Source organism: Hylobates moloch, unplaced genomic scaffold, assembly GCF_009828535.3.
Source record: "Hylobates moloch isolate HMO894 unplaced genomic scaffold, HMol_V3 SCAFFOLD_14, whole genome shotgun sequence".
In the NCBI taxonomy this organism is placed as follows: Eukaryota; Metazoa; Chordata; class Mammalia; order Primates; family Hylobatidae; genus Hylobates; species Hylobates moloch.
Genome location: NW_026652289.1, coordinates 40542301 through 40565445, shown reverse-complemented (window position 1 = coordinate 40565445; position 23145 = coordinate 40542301). Strand labels below are relative to the sequence as shown.

At 42.9% G+C, this 23145-nt stretch overlaps 1 protein-coding gene and 1 pseudogene across 3 annotated transcripts in view; one reads left to right on the top strand and one right to left on the bottom strand.

Moving 5' to 3' along the window:
* The window catches only part of ABHD2 (abhydrolase domain containing 2, acylglycerol lipase), a 104780-nt gene that overhangs the window by 37049 nt on the left and 44586 nt on the right, over positions 1-23145 (top strand). The gene's annotated exons all lie outside the window — the stretch shown is intronic.
* On the bottom strand, positions 9440-11017 carry LOC116482147 (high mobility group protein B1-like; annotated as a pseudogene).

Here is a 23145-nt window from a genome sequence, read left to right as displayed (position 1 = left end):
GGCTAATACCGGGGAATTCCAGGGCAAACAGGGATAAGTTCACCCTCTCGACTACTCACTATCTTGGATAGGCAACATCCAAGATAGTTGCCTGCCTGCCCTGTCTCTGCTCTAGCAGGTCATTTATGCAAGGGGCCAGCCACATCAGGAAGAAAAGTGCCGCCATCTTTGAGGTCTCCTATATTGAATCAAGATAACCAAGTCTGAGTCTGCTGCAGAATTCATCCACCTTCTCTAACCTAGATACAGATTGTAGCTTCTTCTTAGAGACTTTATGCCTTCTTATAGGAATTGCCGAAGCCTGAAAGATCTAAAAAAAGGTTCAGAATCCAAAATAGTCAAGACTCCTGTGATTTAGTTCAGATGGAAAAAGGCTCATCTCTCATGTGCCAAGCATTCTTTAAAACAACCACTTCCGGTTTCCAAAAATGTATGACTCTTATACTGCCGTATTCATCATACCTGAGTTTATTCTTCAGGGCCCTACTATGTCTCCAAAAAAGCAAAGGAAGTATAGGCTACAACTGATTCCATCACGTGGTATCAAATTCAGTACATGTGGATGGTAAGTGGGCCTTGGCTCCATGTGTAAGGTCCTGTTTTGAGTCACCCCTCTGTGTGTCACCCCTTCCCAGACTCGACTTCAGAATCCACCTTGGTCCACCATTCATCCTTAACTTTTAGCTTAAACCTCATTTGCTTTACAGGACGTACATGGAATCAGATCTACTTTTATACTCCTTCTCAATGTGTGGTTGACAGAAAATTGCTCCACTATCTGGGAGCAGGAAATGGACCTTGTTTTCTAGAAGGTCTCAAATTTCTAAGGATAGCCAACTTTTATCAGCCTCTCATGTTTTACTGGCCCTGTGAATTCAGAGGTTACCAATTTTGATCTCAACTGTTCTTTTTCTCTGCCTGCTTCTCAGCATGCCCTCCTTCACTATGATAGTACACTTTGTACTACAAAATAGTATATACTTTATGGTAAAATAAAATTAAGACAGTAAACTGACTTGGAAAATATATTCTGGAGGGTAAATAAGAATTTTTCCTAAACTCTCAGTGCCAGTGTCATGCAGTGATGTGGAGAGTTAAGAACTGACGGCTGTTTACACTTTTCTTTGTCTGAAGCAACAGTGAGTGAAGTGACTGGCTTTAGAAGCCCAGTCTTCTTCAGCAGCATCAAGAATACTTCTCTGCAAATGGAGTCTGTTTGGGAGCCTGACCTTTAGGGTCAGAATTTATTAGATGGTGTAATGTTTACTTAAGGAAAGCATTTTCCTGAGTTTATAAGGAAATCTACCCCTCCATGAAATTCTAGAAAGCTATAACTAATACAGAAGGCTGTAGTCCTTGAAGACTTGATTTTATGCATGATTGGATGAGATGCCATTGCTGTTTGCTACCCCATGACTGTCAGTAGTCAGACTGGGAAGTGCCCTCTACCAAGTACCAAGGGCCGGGTACTCCTCAGAGGCCCTCCATCTGCATTAGGTAGTTGCCTGCAGTGTAGTATCATGGTGAGCCATGGAAATGAGTCAGTCATTGTGGCAGCTTGTGAACCACCCTAACTCTACCTGCTGTCAGTTTCTAATCATAGAGTGAGGGCTCTGGGTCAGCGTGGGTTGCATGGCATCAAACCAGATGGCTTAACTTCTGAGGTAGCCATTATAAGAGTCTGTAATCCAAAACATTTGGGAACCCCGCCTGGAGGTCAGTGGTTGATCCAGAACCATCTGTAGCCTCCCAGGAAGGGAGAGATTTGTGAGAAACAGCAGGTTATATGTTTTTCTACCCTTCCACTGAGTACTAATGCCATTGCCATGACCAACCTGACTTTCCTGTGATATGTGGCACCAAATCGTCCTGCTGGCAAGACCCTGAACTGGTGTTTTCAGCCAGATCACAAAAGCTTGAACAGTAATTTCTTACTGATGTAAAGCGAGAAACTCCATAAATGCTTTTTAAAATGTTGAAACCTGACAAGCCACAGCAGTATGGACTTTTCTTTCCTTGGGATTTGAATAAAGAAAGATTCTTCTCAGTGAATATATATATATAGAGAGAGAGATACATATATATATATATATAGAGAGAGAGAGATATATATATGTATATTTTAAAAATTAGTCGATTAGTAGTATTTAGTAACCTGCTCTTCCAGTCTGTTCACCATCTGTACACCATACTCAGCCCCTTCTATATCACACACAATACTTTTTCTCACATTTCCACCTTCTCAGTCTATCAGAATCCTCAGGCCTTCTCAAATCGTAGCTCTTCTAGTAGCTCCTGACTTTTACCTGTCTCTGTCTCATTGGCTCTTACCTAAGGACAGGGATAGAAACAATAACTTTCCACATATGTATCTCTCGTCACACCTCAAGTGTATTCTGAGAGGCTTAAGGACAGAGACTGTCTTAAAAATTTTCTGTCTTCCCTGTGGTTGCTGCTTCTCATAGAGTCAGTACACACTAACTTTAGTAGAGTCTTTTGGTAGGAACATGTGATTGACAGAGTGAGTAATTCAGGTAAGTGATAAAGGAATTTAGAGAAAGAGGGGATATTCCTGTGGTGGCTTGACTGAGGAGGTCTTCCATAATCCTGAAAGATTAGTTGGCTTTGGATAGATGGGACAATAGGAGAGAAGGCACAGACGTTGGCGTGAGCATGAACCAGTAAAATCAATTATTTAAACAAGCACTCATGGCAGAAAACTGGCTTTGCTGCCCAGGCCAACACTTTTCACCCATCCACCTTTGTCCTTTTGTCCTGTGGGCCTTCCAACCAGTCAGCATTATAAGAAGGTGGTAGAGGCCTTGCTGCCATTGACACATATCCACATTGTCAATGCTTTGCCCTGACCACAGCCACTCTATTCTTGTCTCCTAATTCCATAGGTCTTCATTTGGCTAGACTTTGATTGTCTCTCTTGTAACTCCCAAAAATGATCTTGGTGCTGTTTGCATCATGTTTGGCACTGCCACCCAGTCTGCCCTTTGCTCACTGTGCCCTTTGATTTTGTTTGCTAATGAGCTTTGGGTCCCATCACTGGTCTGGTCTCTATAGTTGCTTCCTGGCCAGCTCCTCGCCAGTCCCTATGCCATGATCTGGTGAGCTGAGAGCTGTTGGATTGTAGCAGAGAGCCCTGGGGTCTGTGTGGGGAGGGAGAGGAGATCAGATCACGAGGAGTCTCAAATTCCCAGAGAGGAAGAGTTTGGGCTTGATCCTGTGAGCACTGGTGGTAGGTGGTAGGAAAGGGAAGGATAAGACAAATTCCAGAGGTCTTCTAAGGTGGAATCAGTGGTATTGGTGGATAATGGAATGGCCTTGGGCATCAGAGGAGAGGGCTGAATCACAGATTATGCTGAGGTTACTGAGCGGTTAAGAGAATAGAATCATTGACAGAAATAGGGAAATCTAATGGGGAAGCTGCTTTCTCAAGGAAAGTTGTTTAGCTTGGGGCTTGTCCACGGGATGTGCACAGGGATATGTGCGACTGTGGCATTAGAACTTAGGTGGGAGCTCAAGACCAGATGTGTAGATTCCAGATCAGCTGCAGGTAGGGGAGGTTGTGGGGGTGGGCAGAGAGAGACACTAAGGACTGATGGCTGAGGCAGGCCATGGCTAGGGTGGAAGAGCCAGAGACAGGCAGTAAGAAAGGTAGGGGGAGAACCAGGAGCCTCCAGTGCCATGGCAGCCAGAGAAGGAAAACATTGAAGAGGGTGTCAGAAACTCAGGAAGGATGAGGGCTGACCAAAGGCCATCTACCTTGGCCAGAAAGGATCAGGGATTTTTGAGAATGTGTTTTCAGGAGTGAGGTGAATAAATAGGTCAGCACAACAGCAACCAAAGAAGCAAGTCAGGAAACAAACGCCGGAGAAGGAAGGAGAAAAAAATGGAAACTGGAGGAGAAAGCCACATTGATTGAAGGTTTTTCCCCTAAGATTGAGAGGATAAATCCGGGGGCCCAAGTGAGAGGGTGAAGTTAGCGAGCTGTTGCCCCCGGAGAATCCAGAGCCCAGGTCAGCATTGAGACCCACCTGGGCTCAGATGCCAGCCCTGCCCCCTGCTAGCCAGTAGCTTCACCTTGCCGAGCTTCTATTTCCTCATTTGTAAGATGGGTATAATAGCACTTATTTCATAGGTTCAGTATGCTGATAAAAAAAAAAAAGAACAGCATGTAAGATGATTTATAGGATATTTGGCATATATAAAAGCTCAGTAAATATAGCTGCTATTATTGTAGCTATTTTTATTTTAATATTATCCGCTGGATCAGTTGTACAAATAGCAAAAGACATAATGTACACAAAGGTCACACAAGCACACCTGAATGTCAGTAGGACATCAGTGGATAAGTGGGTAAAAGATGTGCCTAGATAAATTCCACATAAGGAAATACATGTAATAAGCACCACATAATGTTAAGACTTGGTAACAATGAAGCCTTAAAATATGAAATATTATTTGATACTCAGAGGAAAATATGGTAATATTATCAAAATTATATTAAGTTGGACGTCGTATTAGTCAAAGTAAACTAGTTTATACTGTGGTAACTAATTACCTCTAAACCTGCGCATCTTAAAGCCACAAACGTTTATTTCTCACTCATGCTACGTGTTTATTTCAATGGGCAGGAGGGCTCTGCTGATTGTCGTCCCACCAGGACCCCAGCTGATGGAGGTGACATCTCAACACCTGCTTCCGTGGTCACCACCGAGCCAGGAAGAGCAATGTCACACCTCCCACACTGGCTCTTAAAGGCTGCTACTGGAAATGGCACTTGGTCATTTCCTTTCCCATTTCATTGGTTTGGATGTCCAAGGGAGATAATACAGTCATGGGTTCTTAGTTTCTGTTTCTGGTTGGGCCGGTAAAGCCCCTTCCTCATGCCTCTTTTTCGCTTATCACTAGAGACAGAAACTACAAACCATGGCTTCAGGCTGCTAAAAGCCTAAAACGAAACAGAACAATAACAACAAAATAAGGTAGGCTGGACAAGCTCTCAAGCTTGTCCAGCCCATAGCCCACAGACTGCATGTGGCCCGGGACAGCTTTGATTGCAGCCCCAACACAAATTCGTAAACTTTCTTAAAATATTATGAGATTTTTTGTGTGATTTTCTTTTTCTTTTAGTCCATCGGCTGTCATTAGTGTTAGTGTATTTTATGTGTGGCCCAAGACAATTCTTCTTCCAACGTGGCCCAGGGAAGCCAAAAGATTAGACACCCCTGGTTTAAAGCAAGGCTTATGCCCATTCCTAACTTGAGAAGCAGCACACACTCACCTGTGTCCAGAGAAGAGGAGAATAATCATGGCCACAGGCAGCAGCCTGTGTCACGTGGACCTCCTTCCTTCTGTCCTTCACTCCATCTCTCCTTCAGTGCCTCTGCTTTACTGCGGGACGTCATCAGCTTTCACTTGGAAGAATGCAATAGCTTTCCCTCCATTCTCTACCCTTTCTAATTGATCTTGCAGGCCACCAAATTATCTTCCTAAAGCACAAATTGATCATGCCATGCCTCTGCTTTAAACCAAGTGGCTCCTCACTGTCTGTAGGGCGAGGTCCAGCATCAGCCCTCGCTCCTTCTTCCCCACATTCATTGTGTTCTAGACACATCACATCTCTCCACATTTTCTCATACTGCATGTTCTCTCTTGCCTATGTCTTACACTTGCAATGCCTTCTACCTAGAATCCCTTCATACCTCTACACAGCCTCTTTATTTGAGAGAACATAATCACCTTCTCTCTGATGAATGCTTCCTGGACATTTATGGTTCTCTTCTCTGTTGTCTGATAGCATCTGGTGTGGCCTTGGGATCTAAGACCAAGCAGAGAGGTGAAGGGGCAGGATGGGAAGCCCTTCCAGAGGGGAACAGGCACAGGGGCTCCTCAGCGGTGTGTCCAAGAAAAAGCAAAACTGGTTTCTGACTATTGAGAGACTCACAGGTCCCCTAGAGTCTGGAGACAAATTGGTGATTGGCACATAGAAAACTAAGCTGATGAGGAAATGATAAAAGTGATAACTTGAGGGAAAATAAAAAATGTCACAAAAAAGAGTACAGCATATGACTTCTTTGTGGCTAATATTTCCATAATTATAATTTTATAAACACTGAAAATTAATTTAACCATAAGTGTTGCTGTAACAGTGTTGAAAAGAACGGGGGCGGAGAAAATCTATGTCTTAGGGGAGATGTAAGAGAGCTAGCACCTTCCAGAGTAGGAAGGTCAACAGGTACTATTGAAAACTGAAATTGAAGAACCAGCATAAGCAGGATAAGCATGGCATTAAGAAGTAAAGGCAAGTGTGGGGTGGTAGGGACAATTAAAGGAGTTAAGAATAGTCATCTCTCAGGGGCAGGAGTCAGGAGACAGATGAGGCATCCTGTTGGACTTTTTAAACAGAAGTTGAAAAACGTGAAAAAAAAATTCAAGAAAGGTGAAAACAAAATATGTAAAGATATTTTGCTGGCATTGTTTATTATAGTAAAAATTGGGAAATAGCAGCATCCAACAATGGAGGCAGCAGCAATATAATGCAGGGGAAAGAAAGAGCTGTCAGGTCAGACACACACACAGTTCAAATGCAGGGTCTGCTGTGCAGTAGACTGTTGGACACTCAGTTTCTGTCTGTAAAGGGGGTCCTAATAATAAGAATCGCTGTAAGGGACAAATTGAATTATGTAACATGCCCATAGAAGGGGCTAAATAAATGTTTGTTCCCTCCCTTAACTATAGCAATAAACAGGATAGAATTTTATGCAGACATTCACAACTTAGCATACTAATTATCTATAAAAATAGAGAATAAGTGAAAAAAGCAGAAGACAATTATATATCTCTATCTGAGCACCATTGTTGTAACTATGTAAATACTCTGCTTTCAGATAGATACAGATGAAAAGGAAACAAAAATGAGAATATTTTTGTAAGGCTTGTGAGGATGTGGGTGATTTTTAAGCTTCTAATTTCTTATAGCTATTTCAAATTGATACGAAATTAAGAGGACTCTGAATATGCATTTCATCCTTCATAGTTTTGAAAGCCGTTATCTTGTTCCTTCCTAATAATAAGTATAAGCAGTGACCCCAGCACTGTCCTTTATGTTTGTCCTTTATATGTAAAGAGAGATGGACTTTGCTTTAGTAGGACTTTGTAGAACATGCTTATCTGCATGGTTTTGTGGCGCTCTCTCACTTTGTGGACAAGATGAAGGTCTGGTGCCTAAGATGGCTTTTCTCAAGGATGGAGTTGTTGACCATCTGAGAAAATGTTTTCCTGTGCCCACATGCCATAGGAGAGGGCTGCCATTTCAACAGGGCTAACCCACAGCCATCAACAGTGGCTTCTATCAGCTTTTTGTAACTGTGTTCCTCTGACGGAAAGCTCCAGGGCAGCTGCATCATTTCCTTCCTCTTACATTTGTGCTTAAGGCGCACCCTGCTCAAGAAGCCTGGCTGCATTTCCCAGAAGTTCTTTCATCAGCCAATAGAACCTATGACCTTGTACCCTCCTTCGTGTTGCCCTTGCTGTCAGTAGGCTCTTGTTCATCCTTCCATCTTTTCTTTGTGAAATATCACTCAGAGATTTGTTCATAGGAGTAGTGAAAGAGCTTCCTCCATTTATGTCTTGACTGCTTAGTATTCCATAAAAAAAACAGTTTGTTTAACCATTGTCCTAGATAGAGGTTTCCTTTATTTGTAATCTTTTGCTTTCACAATGTTGCATTGAATGCTTCTGTATTTTCATCAGGATGCGCACCTGTCAGTGTAGGATAAACTCCTAGAGGTGGAACTACTGGGTCAAAGGGGATGTGCATGGAAAATTTTGTTAGCTGTTGCCCTCAAGCCTCTCCACACTAGCACTGTGAGCACATTTCCCCAAAACCTTGCCAACATCAGGAGTTCTTCTACTTTTTGATATTTGCCAATCTGGTAGGTGAAAAATGTTTTCTCACTGTGGTTTTAGTTAGTTTTTCTTTGATTAAAGAGACTGTGTATCTTTTTATATTTTAGAACTCTTTTTATTTCCTTTTCTATTCACTGCCAATTGGTAGCCTCTGACCATTTTTCTGATGGTCATTGGTCTTTTTCCTAATCATTTGAGGGAGCTCTTTATGTACTAGGGAAATTAGCCCTTTGTGATATGAATTGCAAATATTTGTTCTCAGTTTGTCATTTGTCTTTTGACTTTGCCCATAGTGGTATTTGCCATGCATAATTTTTTTTTTTTTTTTTTTGAGACGGAGTCTCGCTCTGTCGCCCAGGCTGGAGTGCAGTGGCGTGATCTCGGCTCACTGCAAGCTCCTCTTCCTGGGTTCACGCCATTCTCCTGCCTCAGCCTCCTGAGTAGCTGGGACTACAGGTGCCCACCACCACGCCCGGCTAATTTTTTTTGTATTTTTAGTAGAGATGGGGTTTCACCGTGTTAGCCATGATGGTCTCAATCTCCTGACCTCATGATCCACCTGCCTCGGCCTCCCAAAGTGCTGGGATTACAGGCGTGAGCCACCGCGCCCGGCCACATAATTTTTTTTAATGTTTGCATAATTAAATTTTTCAATTGCTTCTTTTGTGGCTTCTGGGATTTCTGGTTTCCTTAGAAAGGTCTTCTTCACTGCAAGATTATTTTTTAAAGCCTAGAATTTCTTCTAGCATATGAATGATTTCATTTTTATTTTGAAATGTTTCATCCTTCCAGAATTTATCCTGGTGTGAGGTGTGGCTCCAACATAATTTTTTTCAAGATGGCTACGCTTTGTCCAACACTATTTATTAAACAATCCATCTTTACCCCATTATTCAAATGCCACCTTTTTGACCAGTTAAATTTCCTGGATGTATTTAGGCATATTTCCAGTCTTTTGTGTTCCGTTGATGATCCTGAACACATACCATCAGCAGATTGCAGCTTTGTACTATGTTTTGCTGTGGGCAGTGGGGCGGTGCTCGTACCCCAGCACTGCTTGTTTTCATACTTTTCTTGGCTATTATAGCTGGTTCATTTTTCCAAATGAACTTTAGAATGCTTGTTTAATTCCACATATAAAAATCTTATTATTTTTATTGTGTATCTGTTAAGTTTATAGGTAATTTAGGGAAAATTGACGTTTGTGATGCCAAGTTTTCCAATGCAAGTTCATTTATTCAAGTCTTTTGAGCCCGAAAGAGCATTAGAAAGTTTTCGTATCTCCTTTTCTTGATTGTGAACTCCCTGGGAGCAAGAATGGTGTCAAGTTTTGAGTATGGCTTATTAGTAATGGTCTATATAATTACTGACAAAAGAAACATAATTTTCATTAAATATTTGTAGAACCTATTTTTTTCCTAACGTCATTGCTTGCCATTTTGTGAGTTGTTTTCTGCACATCAAAGAAAGGCAGGATGTAGTACAAATACTGATGTCAAATGTCAGCATTTTAATCCTTAAAGTCATCTCTTGATTGGTGTGTTCTTTATTTATTTTTAATAAAAAATTGTATTTACTTAGAAGCATTCAGAATGTCAACAAAATAGCTGCAACTTTTTTTTTTTTTTTGCAATTACAGAGTGGTATTCACTTAACAGAACAACAATCATTTCGTATAAGCTACGTCAGAGACAACTGAAGATGAAAAAACTACCATCCCCATATATAACTAATTTGTGCTGTGCACTAACAAGAACCTGCTTTTAATCTCCATGACAGTTTACAACCCCCATACTGTACTAGGCAAGGTTGGTGGCTATTGAAAATACCACCAGGACAGGGATATCTAAAGACACATTTGGTAGTGTGTTAACTATACAAAAAAAAAAAAAAAGACACTGTACAGTTTAAAAACAAATCTTACACAACCTTACATTTCAGTTTTTTTCTTTAGAAGGAGTGAGTTATGTACAGGTTAAATGCTTTATAGACAAGAAAAAAACTACGCTAGAACCAACTTATTCATCATCATCATCTTCATCTTCCTCCTCCCCCTCATTCTTATCCTCTTCATCTTCCTCATCTTCCTCCTCTTCCTTCTTTTTCTTGCTTTTTTCAGCCTTGACAACTCCCTTTTTTGCTGCAGCAGGCTTTCCTTTAGCTCGATATGCAGCAATATCCTTTTCTTATTTTTCCTTTAGCTTCGCAGCCTTCTTTTCATAAGGCTGCCTGTCATCTGCAGCAGTGTTATTCCACATCTCTCCCAGTTTCTTTGCAACATCGTTAGTGGACAGGCCAGGATGTTCTCCTTTGATATTTGGGCGATAGAACAGAACAGGACAGGACAGGACAGGAGAACAGAACAGAACGCCGAAGGAGGCCTCTTGGGTGCATTGGGATCCTTGAACTTTCTTTTTTCTTTTGAGATGGAGTTTCACTCTTGTTGCCCAGGAGTGCAATGGCACAATCTCAGCTCACTGCAACCTCTGCCTCCCAGGTTCAAGCGATTCTTTTGCCTCAGCCTCCTGAGTAGCTGGGATTACAGATGCCCGCCACCATGCCCGGCTATTTTTTTTTTTAGTAGAGATGGGGTTTCACTGTCTTGGCCAGGCTGGTCTCGAACTCCTGACCTTAGGTGATCCACCCGCCTCAGCCTCCCAAAGTGCTGAGATTACAGGCATGAGCCACCACACCCAGCCCGAACGTCTTTTTCGTCTCCCGTTTAGGAGAGATACAGGTTTTCATTTCTCTTTCATAATGGGCCTTGTCTGCCTTTGCCATATCTTCAAATTTTCCTTTCTCTTTAGTAGACATGGTCTTCCACCTCTCTGAGCACTTCTTAGAAAACTCGGAGGAGCTGACTGAAGCATCTGGGTGTTTGTTCTTATGTGCCTCCCCACAAGTTTGCACAAAAAAATGCATATGATGGCATGTTCTCTCTTGGCTTCTTAGGCTCTCCTTTGCCCATGTTTAGTTATTTTTCCTCAGCAAGGCACAGAGTTGCCCAGTGCCTATCCGGCTCTCACTTGCCCCAGTGCTATCTCTATGGAGTCATTGTACTGCAGTGGCTGTGATATCGGGAGCCAGGTGCAGCCTCCTCACTCTCTCCGCTCTATAACATTGCTCTGCAGCCAGCGCAGCTCCTAGTCGATTAGCGTGTTCTTAAAAGAGCATTCTGTGTAGATAATCCAGGGGCTTCACATTTAGGTATTTGAGTTTTCCTCCACTAGGAATAGTGGCAAATATAATGTGATTTTCCAGCTCTAATCTTCCCTCCCCCATAACCCTGGCACAGATTTTGAGGTAGCCTTGGCCTGGGAAGTAGCCAAAAGGCACTGGGTTGGACAAAGAGCAGACCATTGGCATCTATGTGCATGTCCTCAGGAGAGAGGTGACTAGGCAGATGGGGACAAGACACGGGTGTTCTGTGTTCTTAGCGTCAGCGTATGTCCTGTTTGGTTAACACAGAGTGAGTCTGGGAACTTTGCACTTAGCACCTTGGCAGCCCGGGTCTGGGAATTGTGGTGCCTTCTCCTAAAGTTAGGTCACTAATCTTTGACTGGCTGTTTGCAGGACCAGTTCTCTAACGGATGGCATTTGTCAAATGGAACCCTGGAGCTTCTTAATAAACTGCCTCCCTACTTAAAGCATGGTGTCAAAACCAGGTTGAAATGCAACGTGAGGAGAGAGGACTGTGCTTTGGTCTGCATAGGGAGGGGTGTGACCAGTTCCGCGTGCTGTTTGTGAGCAGGAAGATAGTGGGATCAGATGCATTTAACATGTGGATACAGTTCTGAGGGGTTTTAACTGGTTTTCTTTGAACTTTAGAAAAACACATTTATTTTTCCTTAGAGCAAAAACGTACAGTTTCTTTTTAAGTGGTTTTATTGTAACTCATGGGGCTGTTCTCCTAACATTCATATTTTATAGTTTGCACGATATGCACAAAGGTCACAGATGTGCCAGCCTGGCCCAGTGGCCTCCGTCCTGTATTTAGAAACCAGTTCAGGAACAGAAGAGGATTGCTCTTTTGTTTCCTCAGGTCACTTTTGGTCATTTCAGGCAGAAACAGTCTCTGCATTGGAATTTTCCTGTACAGATCCTGCAATTCAGGAATAGAGCATTTAGCAACAACAGTGAAAATGTAATGTGTGACAGCTGTGGAGAAGAATTTGCCTCCAGTGAGGGGAAAATGCTGTGTTCAAAGTGGATTTCTGATGAGCCTATTAATGGGTGTTTGGGAAGCTGAATATGTCGCTGCCATTTTGAGATGAAAGGCCCAAGGTGTTTGTTCCTGAAGCTAATGAGGAAGCCCTTTCCCAGCCTCAGCCTCACCTCCCCAGCAGGACTGGTGAGATGTGCACGCAGGGTCTACTCCATATCTGGCCCTCCTGAAAAGAAGGGCTTCCATTGGGGGCTGTGTCCTAGTGGAGAAGGGTGAAGCCCAGTGGGATGGGCTCATGAAAGACCTCCTGTTGACCTGCTGGCTTCAGGTCCACCAGGCTAGGGGTAGATAGGCCAGAAAGGAAACCAGAGGTGTCTGTGGTAGGAGCAGCAGGGGCCCTAGCTTCCAGGCCTGTGGAGCAGGGACGCTCTGGCAGTTCAGGATCTGGGAAAAGAACTGACAAAATGTTCTCCTAAACCCTGGCCCTTGCCAGCTTTCTTACCTTCCCTGTGTGCACACACATGCATGCACATGCACATGCACATGTGCACACACAGGAAGGCCTGGAACTCATTTTGTAGACTCGTGGAGCTGCCACAAAGCTTCACTCCCAGTGTTTCCCCCACCACTGATGCTTGTCCTTCTGGGTTTATTCTCACCCATGAAAGTAGGATAAAAATGTGTCCCCAAATCAGACACCTGTCACCTTTCTAGAAGCACTTCCATCCTCTCTTGCTCTCACTGTCATCGCTCTCCTGGATCTTTGGGGAGATATTCAGTATGATTTTATTAACATTCTGGCCTCATCTTAGAAATAATTAAATGTGAATATTCAAATTAATTAGCCCCCAGATGTATCTTCTGCAGAAAAAAACTCCTCTAACAAGTCAGTTATAGTTGTGAAAAACATGCAAAACGAAAGAAATGGTTTTTTGTCAAAGACATGTGAAGACCACTATAGAGAAGCTCCAACAAATTCAGTTTTCAATTTGAAGAAACATTATTTAATATAGAACATTTTGACAGTTGATCAGACAGGAGAAAATAGGCACAAAGCTGTTATTTTAACTTCTGATTGGAGGAGTTGATGAGTCTTGAGTGTGATAAAGTAAGGAACACTTTGGACTGAATCAGAGACCTGTCCTCTAATCCTAGCTTTTTTTTTCCCCCTCATCTTTAAAATGGGGAAGACACCACTGCTCAGAATTGTGAAGATTAAGCTAGAAGGCCGGGCAGGATGGCTCACTTCTATAATTCCAGCACTGTGGGAGGCTGAGGTGGGAGGATTGCTTGAGCCCAGGAGTTCAAGACCAGCCCTGGCAGCATAGCAAGACACTGTCTCTACAAAAAAGAATTAACTGGGCATGGTGGCATGTGCCTGTGGTCCCCGCTACTCAGGAGGCTGAGATGGGAGGATTGGTTGAGCATGGCAGGTTAAAACTGCAGTGAGCTGTAGTTGTACCACTGCACTCCAGCCTGGGTGACAGAGTAAGACCTTGTCTCTAAAAATAAATAAGTAAATAAACTAGAGACATGACTCACCCAGCTCCTGATGCAGAGATTTGGTGCTCAGAAATGTCTCTCCTCTCTGAGATCTTGGTACTCCCCATCATGCACTAAGTGAAATTGGTACTTCTCAGCCTCATGATTGTCTCCCCATAGTATCATCCTATTCTATCCCTCTGACCCCATTGCCCACCACTCCTGTCTGTGACAGTACCTGCCTGTGTATTCATCATGCATCCTACCTTCAGATTACGAATGCCACCAGGGCGGTCACTGTGTCTGGCTCTAATCTCTGTATGCCTCACAGCACTCGTATTTGTTGAATTTTATTAAATCAATATATAAGAGCCAAAAGAAAATATAGGTAGAGGCAGGCTCGGACCTGATAACATCTTTGGTTTGGCCCCAGGTGCCAGCAGCACACTCCTAGTTGGGCATCCTCAGTCCATGTTGTCACTCTCAAAACAAATCTGTTTGTCAGAGTAAAGGTCACCTTTCTTTCTCAGTGGACAAATATTTTTTTCTGAGATGAAAAATTTGCTTTTCTTCCCTTGAGTGTGTGCACTCAAGTAAGCAGAGTGGAGGGCCTGTGAAGATGGGCATTCTCTCTGGAAACTGAGGAAACATCCCGAGCCTATGTCTCCTAACAGTCTTGGCACCTAACTAGAATCTGACCGGAGTCTCAGCACGCAGCCAGCAGAGGACATCACCAGCCATTTGAGTGTGCAGTTGTCTGGAGCAGCCACGCAGCGGGTCTCTGTAGCCCTGATGGAGAGTTTTCTTCTTGGGAGGGCTTCCCAGGATGATGTAACTCCTCTGCGTTTTGCCTCAGTGGCTGAAGAATCCCTTTGGACGTGGGTTTTGCAGAGAGAGGGAAGTCTGAGGGCAGAGTGTAAAGTGACACAGCCAGTGTGTAGAGCTGAGCAGCCTGTGTTAGGAACAGTCGGAGCCGGTGGACTTGGGAGGCTTCCACTCACGTGCTATGTTAGCAGTTCTTTTCCTCAAGCTCTACTGAAAGACCTGTGGTCCTGACATTTTATGGTCACAAGCCCTAGAGAAGATAGCCATTCATTTTGCTTGATGACCTTTTAAATAAACCTCTAGAGTGAGTTCCAGGCAAATACTGGAGGTGGCTGTGGATGCCCAACAGAATCTAGCAAAAACACTTCTCTGTGCTGGAAATTCCTTCTTGTACCTGATGCCTTGGAATTTAGGCAGAGGATAAATTAATGATGAATTTCTTCTTTTTTTTAACATTACAATATAGTTAGCTATTATCTTGATATGCTTTCTAATATATAATGGAGTTACATATGTACATTTAACTTATGCAAATTCAACTCTACAGATTAAGAGAGAGACCCCCCCCCCACACACACACACACCACCTTATTTGTGCTGACCCTTCTGCCAGCCTCTCCATTCAAAGGAGCACAGCCACCGCCCCCCCGCCCCCCCGCGTGTGATCTGTGATCTGGGAGCCTCATGTCACCTCTGCTGGTACCAGGGCCTGTGTGTCTCTCCTGCGAGAGAGAGCACCTTGCTATATCTTCACATTTAAAGTTGTGTTTTTCTTCTCCATTTCCTTTGTTTCACAACATGGCCTTAACCTCAAGCCACCAGTGCCATCTGTGCTTATCCGCAGCCCCAGCCATCTTCCTGGCACTGAGGGAGAACTGCTTGGGCTCCCCTTGTGCAGAGACAGTGTGTTACTAAGGGATGCTCAGGGCATAACTTTATTATAGTTAATAGTTTAGTTTCACTTTTTTTTTGTTGTTGGACAGAGTCTTACTCTGTCACCCATGCTGGAGTACAGTGGCCCGATCATAACTCACTGCAGCCTCAACCTCCTGGGCTCAAGTGATCCTCTTAACTCAGCCTCCCAAATAGCTGGGACCACAGGCATGCGCCACCACACCCAGCTAATTAATTAATTAATTAATTAATTTTTTTGTATAGATGAGGTCTTCCTATGTCACCCAGGCTGGTCTCAAACTCCTGGCCTCAAGCAATCCTCCCACTTGGCCTCCCAAATTGCTGGGATTACAGGCATGAACCACCACACCCAGCCTGATAGTTTTGCGTTTTAACTTGAGAACCAAGCTGCGGGTGAGATGTGACCCCACTATAAAAACAGAATGGCCAGGCACTGTGGCTCATGCCTGTTAATACCAGCACTTTGGAAGGCTGAGGTGGGCAGATCTCTTGAGGTCAGGAGTTCCAGACCAGCCTGGCCAACATGGTGAAATCCCATCTCTACTAAAAATACAAAAATTAGCCAGGCATGGTGGCATGCGCCTGTAACCCCAGCTACCCAGGAGGCTGAGGTGCGAGAATCGCCTGAACCCGGGAGATGGAGGCTGCATCACACCACTGCACTCTAGCCTGGGCAACTCTGTCTCAAAAAAAAAAAAAAAGTTAAAGCAGGAAGAGGGAGTTACTCCTGAGTGATTCCCCTTTGTTGTGACTACTGTTGTTTAGTACTTGCCTGAGCCCCAGAACTTGGTCTCTTTACCCTTTCTCCTGTTTAGTGCCAGCTTCTGGCTTAGAAGCCCACGTTCACCAGCTCCTCAATAAAAAGATTTCTATCAGGAAGATCTACCAGGGTTCTCCATGTTGCTGAAAAGCCCCTAGTTCAAGATAACCTTTAAAATGGCCAGCATCAGAATATATACATGCTAATTTGATGTATTTTTAAAAGTAGAGGTTGGCTGTTGACTACTCCAGATATGTTTGGTCTCATCACATTGGTTCTAGATAACCAATATTTTTAAAGGATGACTAATAGACTCATAGGAGTCTCTGGAATGAAAGCATCTATCTGTCCTCATCATGTCTGTTTTATCATCCAAATAAGCCCTGGACACAGTGGCCAAGGCCCCAGTAGAAGTCTCAACCCTGCTCTCGACTAGCAGTATGAATGTGGCCAAGCCATGAACTCCCTAGCCTCAGGATCCTTGTGGTAAAATGGGGTTAACAATATCTGCCCATTTCGCAAAATTGTCATTGAAGGCAAATGAGATCTTAATTTAAAAAAGGACTTTGAGGCCGGGCACGGTGGCTCATGCCTGTAATCCCAGCACTTTGGGAGGCCGAGGCGGGCGGATCACGAGGTCAGGAGATCGAGACCATCCTGGCTTACACAGTGAAACCCCCCTGGCTAACACAGTGAAACCCCGTCTCTACTAAAAATACAAAAAAATTAGCTGGGCATGATGGCGGGCACCTGTAGTCCCAGCTACGCGGGAGGCTGAGGCAGGAGAATGGCGTGAACCCGGGAGGTGGAGCTTGCAGTGAGCCGAGACTGCGCCACTGCACTTCCGCCTGGGTGACAGAGCGAGACTCCGTCTCAAAAAAAAAAAAGAAAAGAAAAAAGGACTTTGAAAAACTATGAAGTGTGCTGTATAGATAAATAAAATAGCAGTTTTATCTATTATGCCATGTTCAAAGAAAAAGGGTAAACAAATTCTTGATGCTAGAGCCACTGAGATTAGTACCTCAAACATCCTTGACTTCCTTTGTTAAAGAGCTTGGGGGAACATCCTTAAGGCTTCTTAAGTTGTGAAGGGAGAGGCTCCAGGTTTCACTCCGGGTAACATAATTTCTTTGCTGTAGTAAGATTCCAGTGGCATTTGCCTTAGCATGTATCTCATTCTTGCAGCTAAATTAGAGCATGGTAACTATTTCCTCTCATTCCTTTTTGATCTGTGAAATCATGAGCCTTACTCTTGCCTTGTTAAGGAGGAGAAGCCAGACTACTCAGAGGACCTCCACGGAGCTCCTTGGCAAGTGGCCTGCCCAACCTTCCCCTCCACAGCCCCTGAATCACCACATTTAGGATCTTCTTCTCCACCCAATTCCTTACTTTTCAGCTCGTATCATCGCATGTATTGGTCTCAAGTCTCTTGTCTTGGGTTGGGCTGGGAAGGAGGAACATGCAGGAATGGGGTACCAGTCGGATTCTAGCCTCCTGCGTTCCCATTGAATGCAGGAGGGGTTGAACCCAGTGACATTTTGAATATAAATATTTTCATCAGAGTTAGGCTAACATTAAAGAATTTTTCTTTGGGAAAATATTTTCTAAAACAAAGTCTGCTGAGCCAATTCGATTCCATGATGAGTTTTTTTTTAATACAATACAGTTAAATTTTATCTTCATCGGGGTTGTTTTCCATTTAAGTTTACTACAAAGACTGGAGTCATTAATCGTTTTTTTGTCCGTGTCATATATTATGACCATAGCTTCTGCTATAGCAAGTTCTCTTGCGGCTGTTAGTTCCACCAAGTCCAGTTCTCTAAGTTAAATTTTACAGGTCTAAATGTTTTTATGAAAACTAGATTCTTCTGTCAATTTTTAGACAATCCCAGTACTCAATTATACCACATGCAGTTTTAACTATTGCCAGTTTTATTATCAGTTGATTCTTTGAATGAGCCATTGGGAGATAAACAGGAGACTGATAGTATATATTTATCAACTAATTCATTTTTTAAAAAAATTGTGGCCAGGTGCGGTGGCTCACGCCTGTAATCCCAGCACTTTGGGAGGCGAGGCAGGTGGATCACCTGAGGTCGGGAGTTCAAGACCAGCCTGACCAACATGTAGAAACCCCGTCTCTACTAAAAATACAAAATTAGCTGGGTGTAGTGGTGCATGCCTGTAATCCCAGCTACTTGGGAGGCTTAGGCAGGAGAATCGCTTGAACCCAGGAGGCGGAGGTTGCGGTGAGCCGAAATCACGCCGAGCCGAGATTGCGCCATTGCACTCCAGCCTGGGCAATAAGAGCGAAACTCCGTCTCAAAACAAAACAAAAAAAATGTGATTAATTTTAGACATAGAGATGAAAATAGAGATAGAGTAGAAGGAAATGGTCTCAAGTCAAAAGGGGATGTTCAAGATCATTAGTCATAAAGGAAATGCACATCAAAACCACCAAGAGATGCCATTTCACACCCACTAGGATAGCTATAGTAATTTCTTTTTAATGGACAATAGCAACTGTTGGTGAGGATGTGGAGAAATTGGGACTCTTTTGTGTTCCTGGTTGGGAATATAAAATGGTACAGCTGCTGTGGGAAAAAGTTTGGAGGTTCCCCAAAAAGTTAAACATAGAATTGCCATATGACCCAGAAATTCCACTCCTGGGACACAACCCAGAGAATTGAAAACAGATGTTCAAACAAAAGCCTGTACATAAATGTTCACAGCAGTGCTGTTCACAATAGCCAAAAAGTGGAAACCATCCAATGTCTTTTTTCTTTTTTTTTTTGAGATACGGTCTCACTCTGTTGCCCAGGCTTTAGTGTAGTGGCGCAATCTCAGCTCACTGCAACCTCTGCCTCCTGGGTTCAAGCAATTCTCCTGCCTCAGCCTCCCGAGTAGCTGGAATTACAGGCGTGTGGCACCATGCCCGGCTAATTTTGTATTTTTAGTAGAGATGGGGTTTCACCATGTTGACCAGGCTGGTCTCAAACTCCTGACCTCAAGTGATCTGCCTGCCTTGGCCTCCCAGAGTGCTGGGGTTACAGGCGTGAGCCACTGCACCCGGCCTACCATTCAATGTCTATAACTGATGAAAAGATAAAAATGTGGTATATTCATACAATGAAATATTATTCAGCCATAAAAAGGAATGAATTACTGATAACATGTTGCAGCGTGGATGACTCTCAAAACATTATGCTAAGTGAAAAATCCCAAGACAAACGGTCACATGCTGATGATTCTGTTGATAAGAAATATACAGAATATGTCAACCTACAGAGACAGAAAGCAGATTAGTGGTTGCCAGGGAAGGGAGACTGCTTCATGCATACAGGCTTTCCTTTTGCAGTGATGAAATATTCTGGAACTAGATAGAGGTGATGGGTGCCCAATATTGTGAATGTATTAAATGCCACTGAATTGTAGACTTTAAAATGTTATATATATTTTACCTCAAAAAAGTCGTGGGGACAAAGTGATGAATTCAAAATGTGCTACTGTGCTTTAAGACCAGTAAAGATCATTGACCAGGAGTCTTAGAAACTCTACTTTCCTAGATGTCTCCTTGAAAAAACAACTCCAGTAGGCCGGGCACAGTGGCTCACACCTGTAATCCCAGCACTTTGGGAGGCCAAGGCAAGCAGATTACTTGAGGTCATGAGTTTGAGACCAGCCTGGCCAACATGGTAAAACCCCATTTCTACTAAAAATATGAAATTAGCCAGGCATGGTGGTAGGTGCCTGTAATCTCAGCTACTCCAGAGGCTGAGGCAGGAGAATCACTTGAACCCAGGAGGTGAAGGTTGCAATGAGCCGAGATCATGCCATTGCACTCCAGACTGGGCTACAGAGTGAGACTCCATTGCAAAAACAAAACAAAACAAACAAAAAAAAAACCACTTCAGCCCTTTTGTGTGCTCAGATTTGCTTTTAGAAAATGGATGCATGGGGAGAAGAAAACAACACTTAAGGAGATTACCTGTTTCTCCTGTTTCTTATTACATTGTGTTGCAGGTAAAGCAGATGCTCAAATAAATACATTTGAGAAGTATGTGAAATGCTAAGAGTTGGGGACAGGGACAGAAAGAAGAGCCTTCAGAAGAACTAGATGGGAACATGATGATTTAATGTGGGCCATGGGGGATCAGGGCAGTAAAGAAGCCTCTTGAATCAAAGACAAGCCCAGCTCAAAACCTTTCAGGGGACGTCTGTCCCCTTCTGGCTGCCTAGCATTCATTCTTCCTTTCTAAGGGCATACAAATTTCCCCTTGGGGAAGTTCTCTCCCACTGCATGCAGGTAATAAATCAAAGTGTGTCGCCCACCCACTCGGAAACTGAAGGCATCCCTTCTAGTTGCCGTACTTCTGGGACGTTGACCTTTGAGTAGGGTGGGGGGACACTGGTACTGATGGTGTAAAAATCACATCCCTGGAACAGCCCCCTGTTTTCTTTCTTGGATCCTGCCCTCATTTCAAGCCTGGTTCTCCAGCCTCTTTTCCATTTAGTAGGCACCCCAGTGTCCTTCTGTGTACTCCTTTCTTAAGTTAGTCAGAGTTGGGTTTTGTTGCTTTAAGCAATGCATCCTATCTGATAGAAACTTCAAATGCCGAGGAGTAGCTGCTGATAGGCATTTGGTTCACTGAAAAGGACTTGCTGCAACTTGCTGAGATGTGAGGACTCAATCTCAGACAACATATCCTAAACATCTATTGTGTGCCAAGTCCTGTGCTAATTTGGTAGAGAAGTACAAGGGAGAATCAAAGGAAATAACAGTGAAGTCTGAGTTTAATCACTAGCTATAAAATAGTTTGATTTACAGCCAAGGGACTTAGGTACCATAAGGAAGAATTGGTCACCCACTGATTTAAGGCAAAGATGAGCATCAGTCAACTTTATTTTTTCAACTCTCTTTTTAAAACACCAGCTGTCCTTGCCTATGTGGGCTTCATCTGCTTAAAGACGTGAGTGTGTGTGTGTGTGTGTGTGTGTGCGTGTGTGTGTGTGTGTATGGGTACGTATGTATATGGGGGGTGGGAGGGAGGTCTAGACCCTTGTGGTCTTTCCCACTGAGCAATTCTGTTAGTAAGCCAGATGTTGATTATAAATAGGCTCAGAAGATAAGAACAGGCTGGCCTCCATATTTTTTTGTGGCCCAGCTTGTTTGTTAGTAACAAACATTTATTAACCTCTGGCCACAGCACAACATTGGCCATAATACCATATGGATTAGTAAAGAAGTAGAAGAGACTGTTCCTACTTTCAGGGAGTTAAGGGTAAAACATGCCCAGATGCTTCAACTCAAGAATAGCTTTAAAAAATACAGACAGAAAGACATGCAAATTAGTGTAGTAAAAAATGGAATATTCTGTAAAACATGAAGAAAGCAATGAAGTTTTACTATAGGATTTAATGGAGAGATATACCATGTTTTTGCATGGGACACATCAGTATTGTAAAGGTGTCAATTATCTCCTAGGTAATGTATATTTGGCGTGTTTCCATTCAAAAATCTAAAATTTTTATGGAACTAAACAAGCTAATCGTATAATTCATCTGGAAAATAAAATGCTGAAATCTGCCAAGAAAATTTTGAAAAGTAACAAAGGCAGCGTGCGCTATCAACTATCAAAGTATCTCATAAAGCTATATTAATTAAAGCAGTGTCATACTGGCATATGCATAGACAGATAGATCAATAAACTGGAATACAAAGTATAGAACCAAACCTAAATATTTAATTGAGAACTTGGTGTATATTAAAGATGTCAACTGAAAGTAGGGAAAGGATAGGCCATTTATTGTGCAAGGACAATGAGCTAGTCTGTCAGAAAAAAAAATGAATTATATCTTCCCTTCATATCATTTTATAAAAGTAAGTGGATTTAAGGTTAATACATTTTTTAAAACTATAGAAGTAATAGAAGGAAACATTGGGAATTATGTTTATAATTGGGTATTGCAATAGCTCTTTTTACAACAAAATGCAAAGCACAAAGGTTTTAACAAAACGCAACAAAATCTATTGTATATTTTAACTTTATCTTGTTATATAACCATAAAAGATACTTTTAACTATAAAATATATTTTTAACCATAAAAGATTAAAAACTAGAGCGGGGCACAGTGGCTCACGCCTGTAATCCCAGCACTTTGGAAGGCTGAGAGGCTGAGGTGGACTGATCACCTGAGGTCAGGAGTTCAAGACCAGCCTGGCCAACATGGTAAGACCCCATCTCTACTAAGAATACAAAAATCAGCCGGGCGTGATGGGTGCATGCCGGTAATCCGAGCTTCTAGGGAGGCTGAGGCAAGAGAATCGGTTGGACCCAGGAGGCAGAGGTAGCAGTGAGCTGAGATCGCTCCACTGCATTCCAGCCTCGGTGACAGAGCGAGACTCCATCTAAAAAAAAAAAAAAAAACTACATAAAATAAAGTTAAAATATACAATAGATTGGGAGAAAACATTTGTAACATATAATAGATAATGGCTTAATGTAGGGATAATAAAACAATACTTATAAATCAATAGAAAAATATAATAGACAAAGGATATCAACAGACAGTTCACAGAAGAGAAATACAAATGACTAGTAAACATGAATCAGGGAAATGCAAATTCAAACAAGCAACTTTTTTTCAGCCATAGATTGGATCAACTTAAACACAAGTTGAAACAAGATACCCATTTTTGTGCCCATCAAAGTGGCCAGAATATAAAAGATTAATAATGCCAATTATTAATGAGGGTGAGGAAGACAGGTGCCTTCATTCATTATTGGTGGGAATGTAAATGGACCCATCTTTTTTAGAAGGCAACTTGGCAGTATCTACAAAATGTAAAACGCACATGCCTCTCAGTTCCATCACAGTGCCTTCTGTATGCCCGCTCATCAGGCTTACAAGGAGGAGAGCGCAAAAGCAGCCATATCTCCTAAGGGTCAGGCCTAAATTGTCATGGCAGTCCTTCTGCCACGTTCTGTAAGCCCAGACAAGCCACAGGCCACTCCAGATCACAAAGAGGGAATCTAGCTCCTGGCAGAAGAATGGAATAAGTGGAATTATTGGC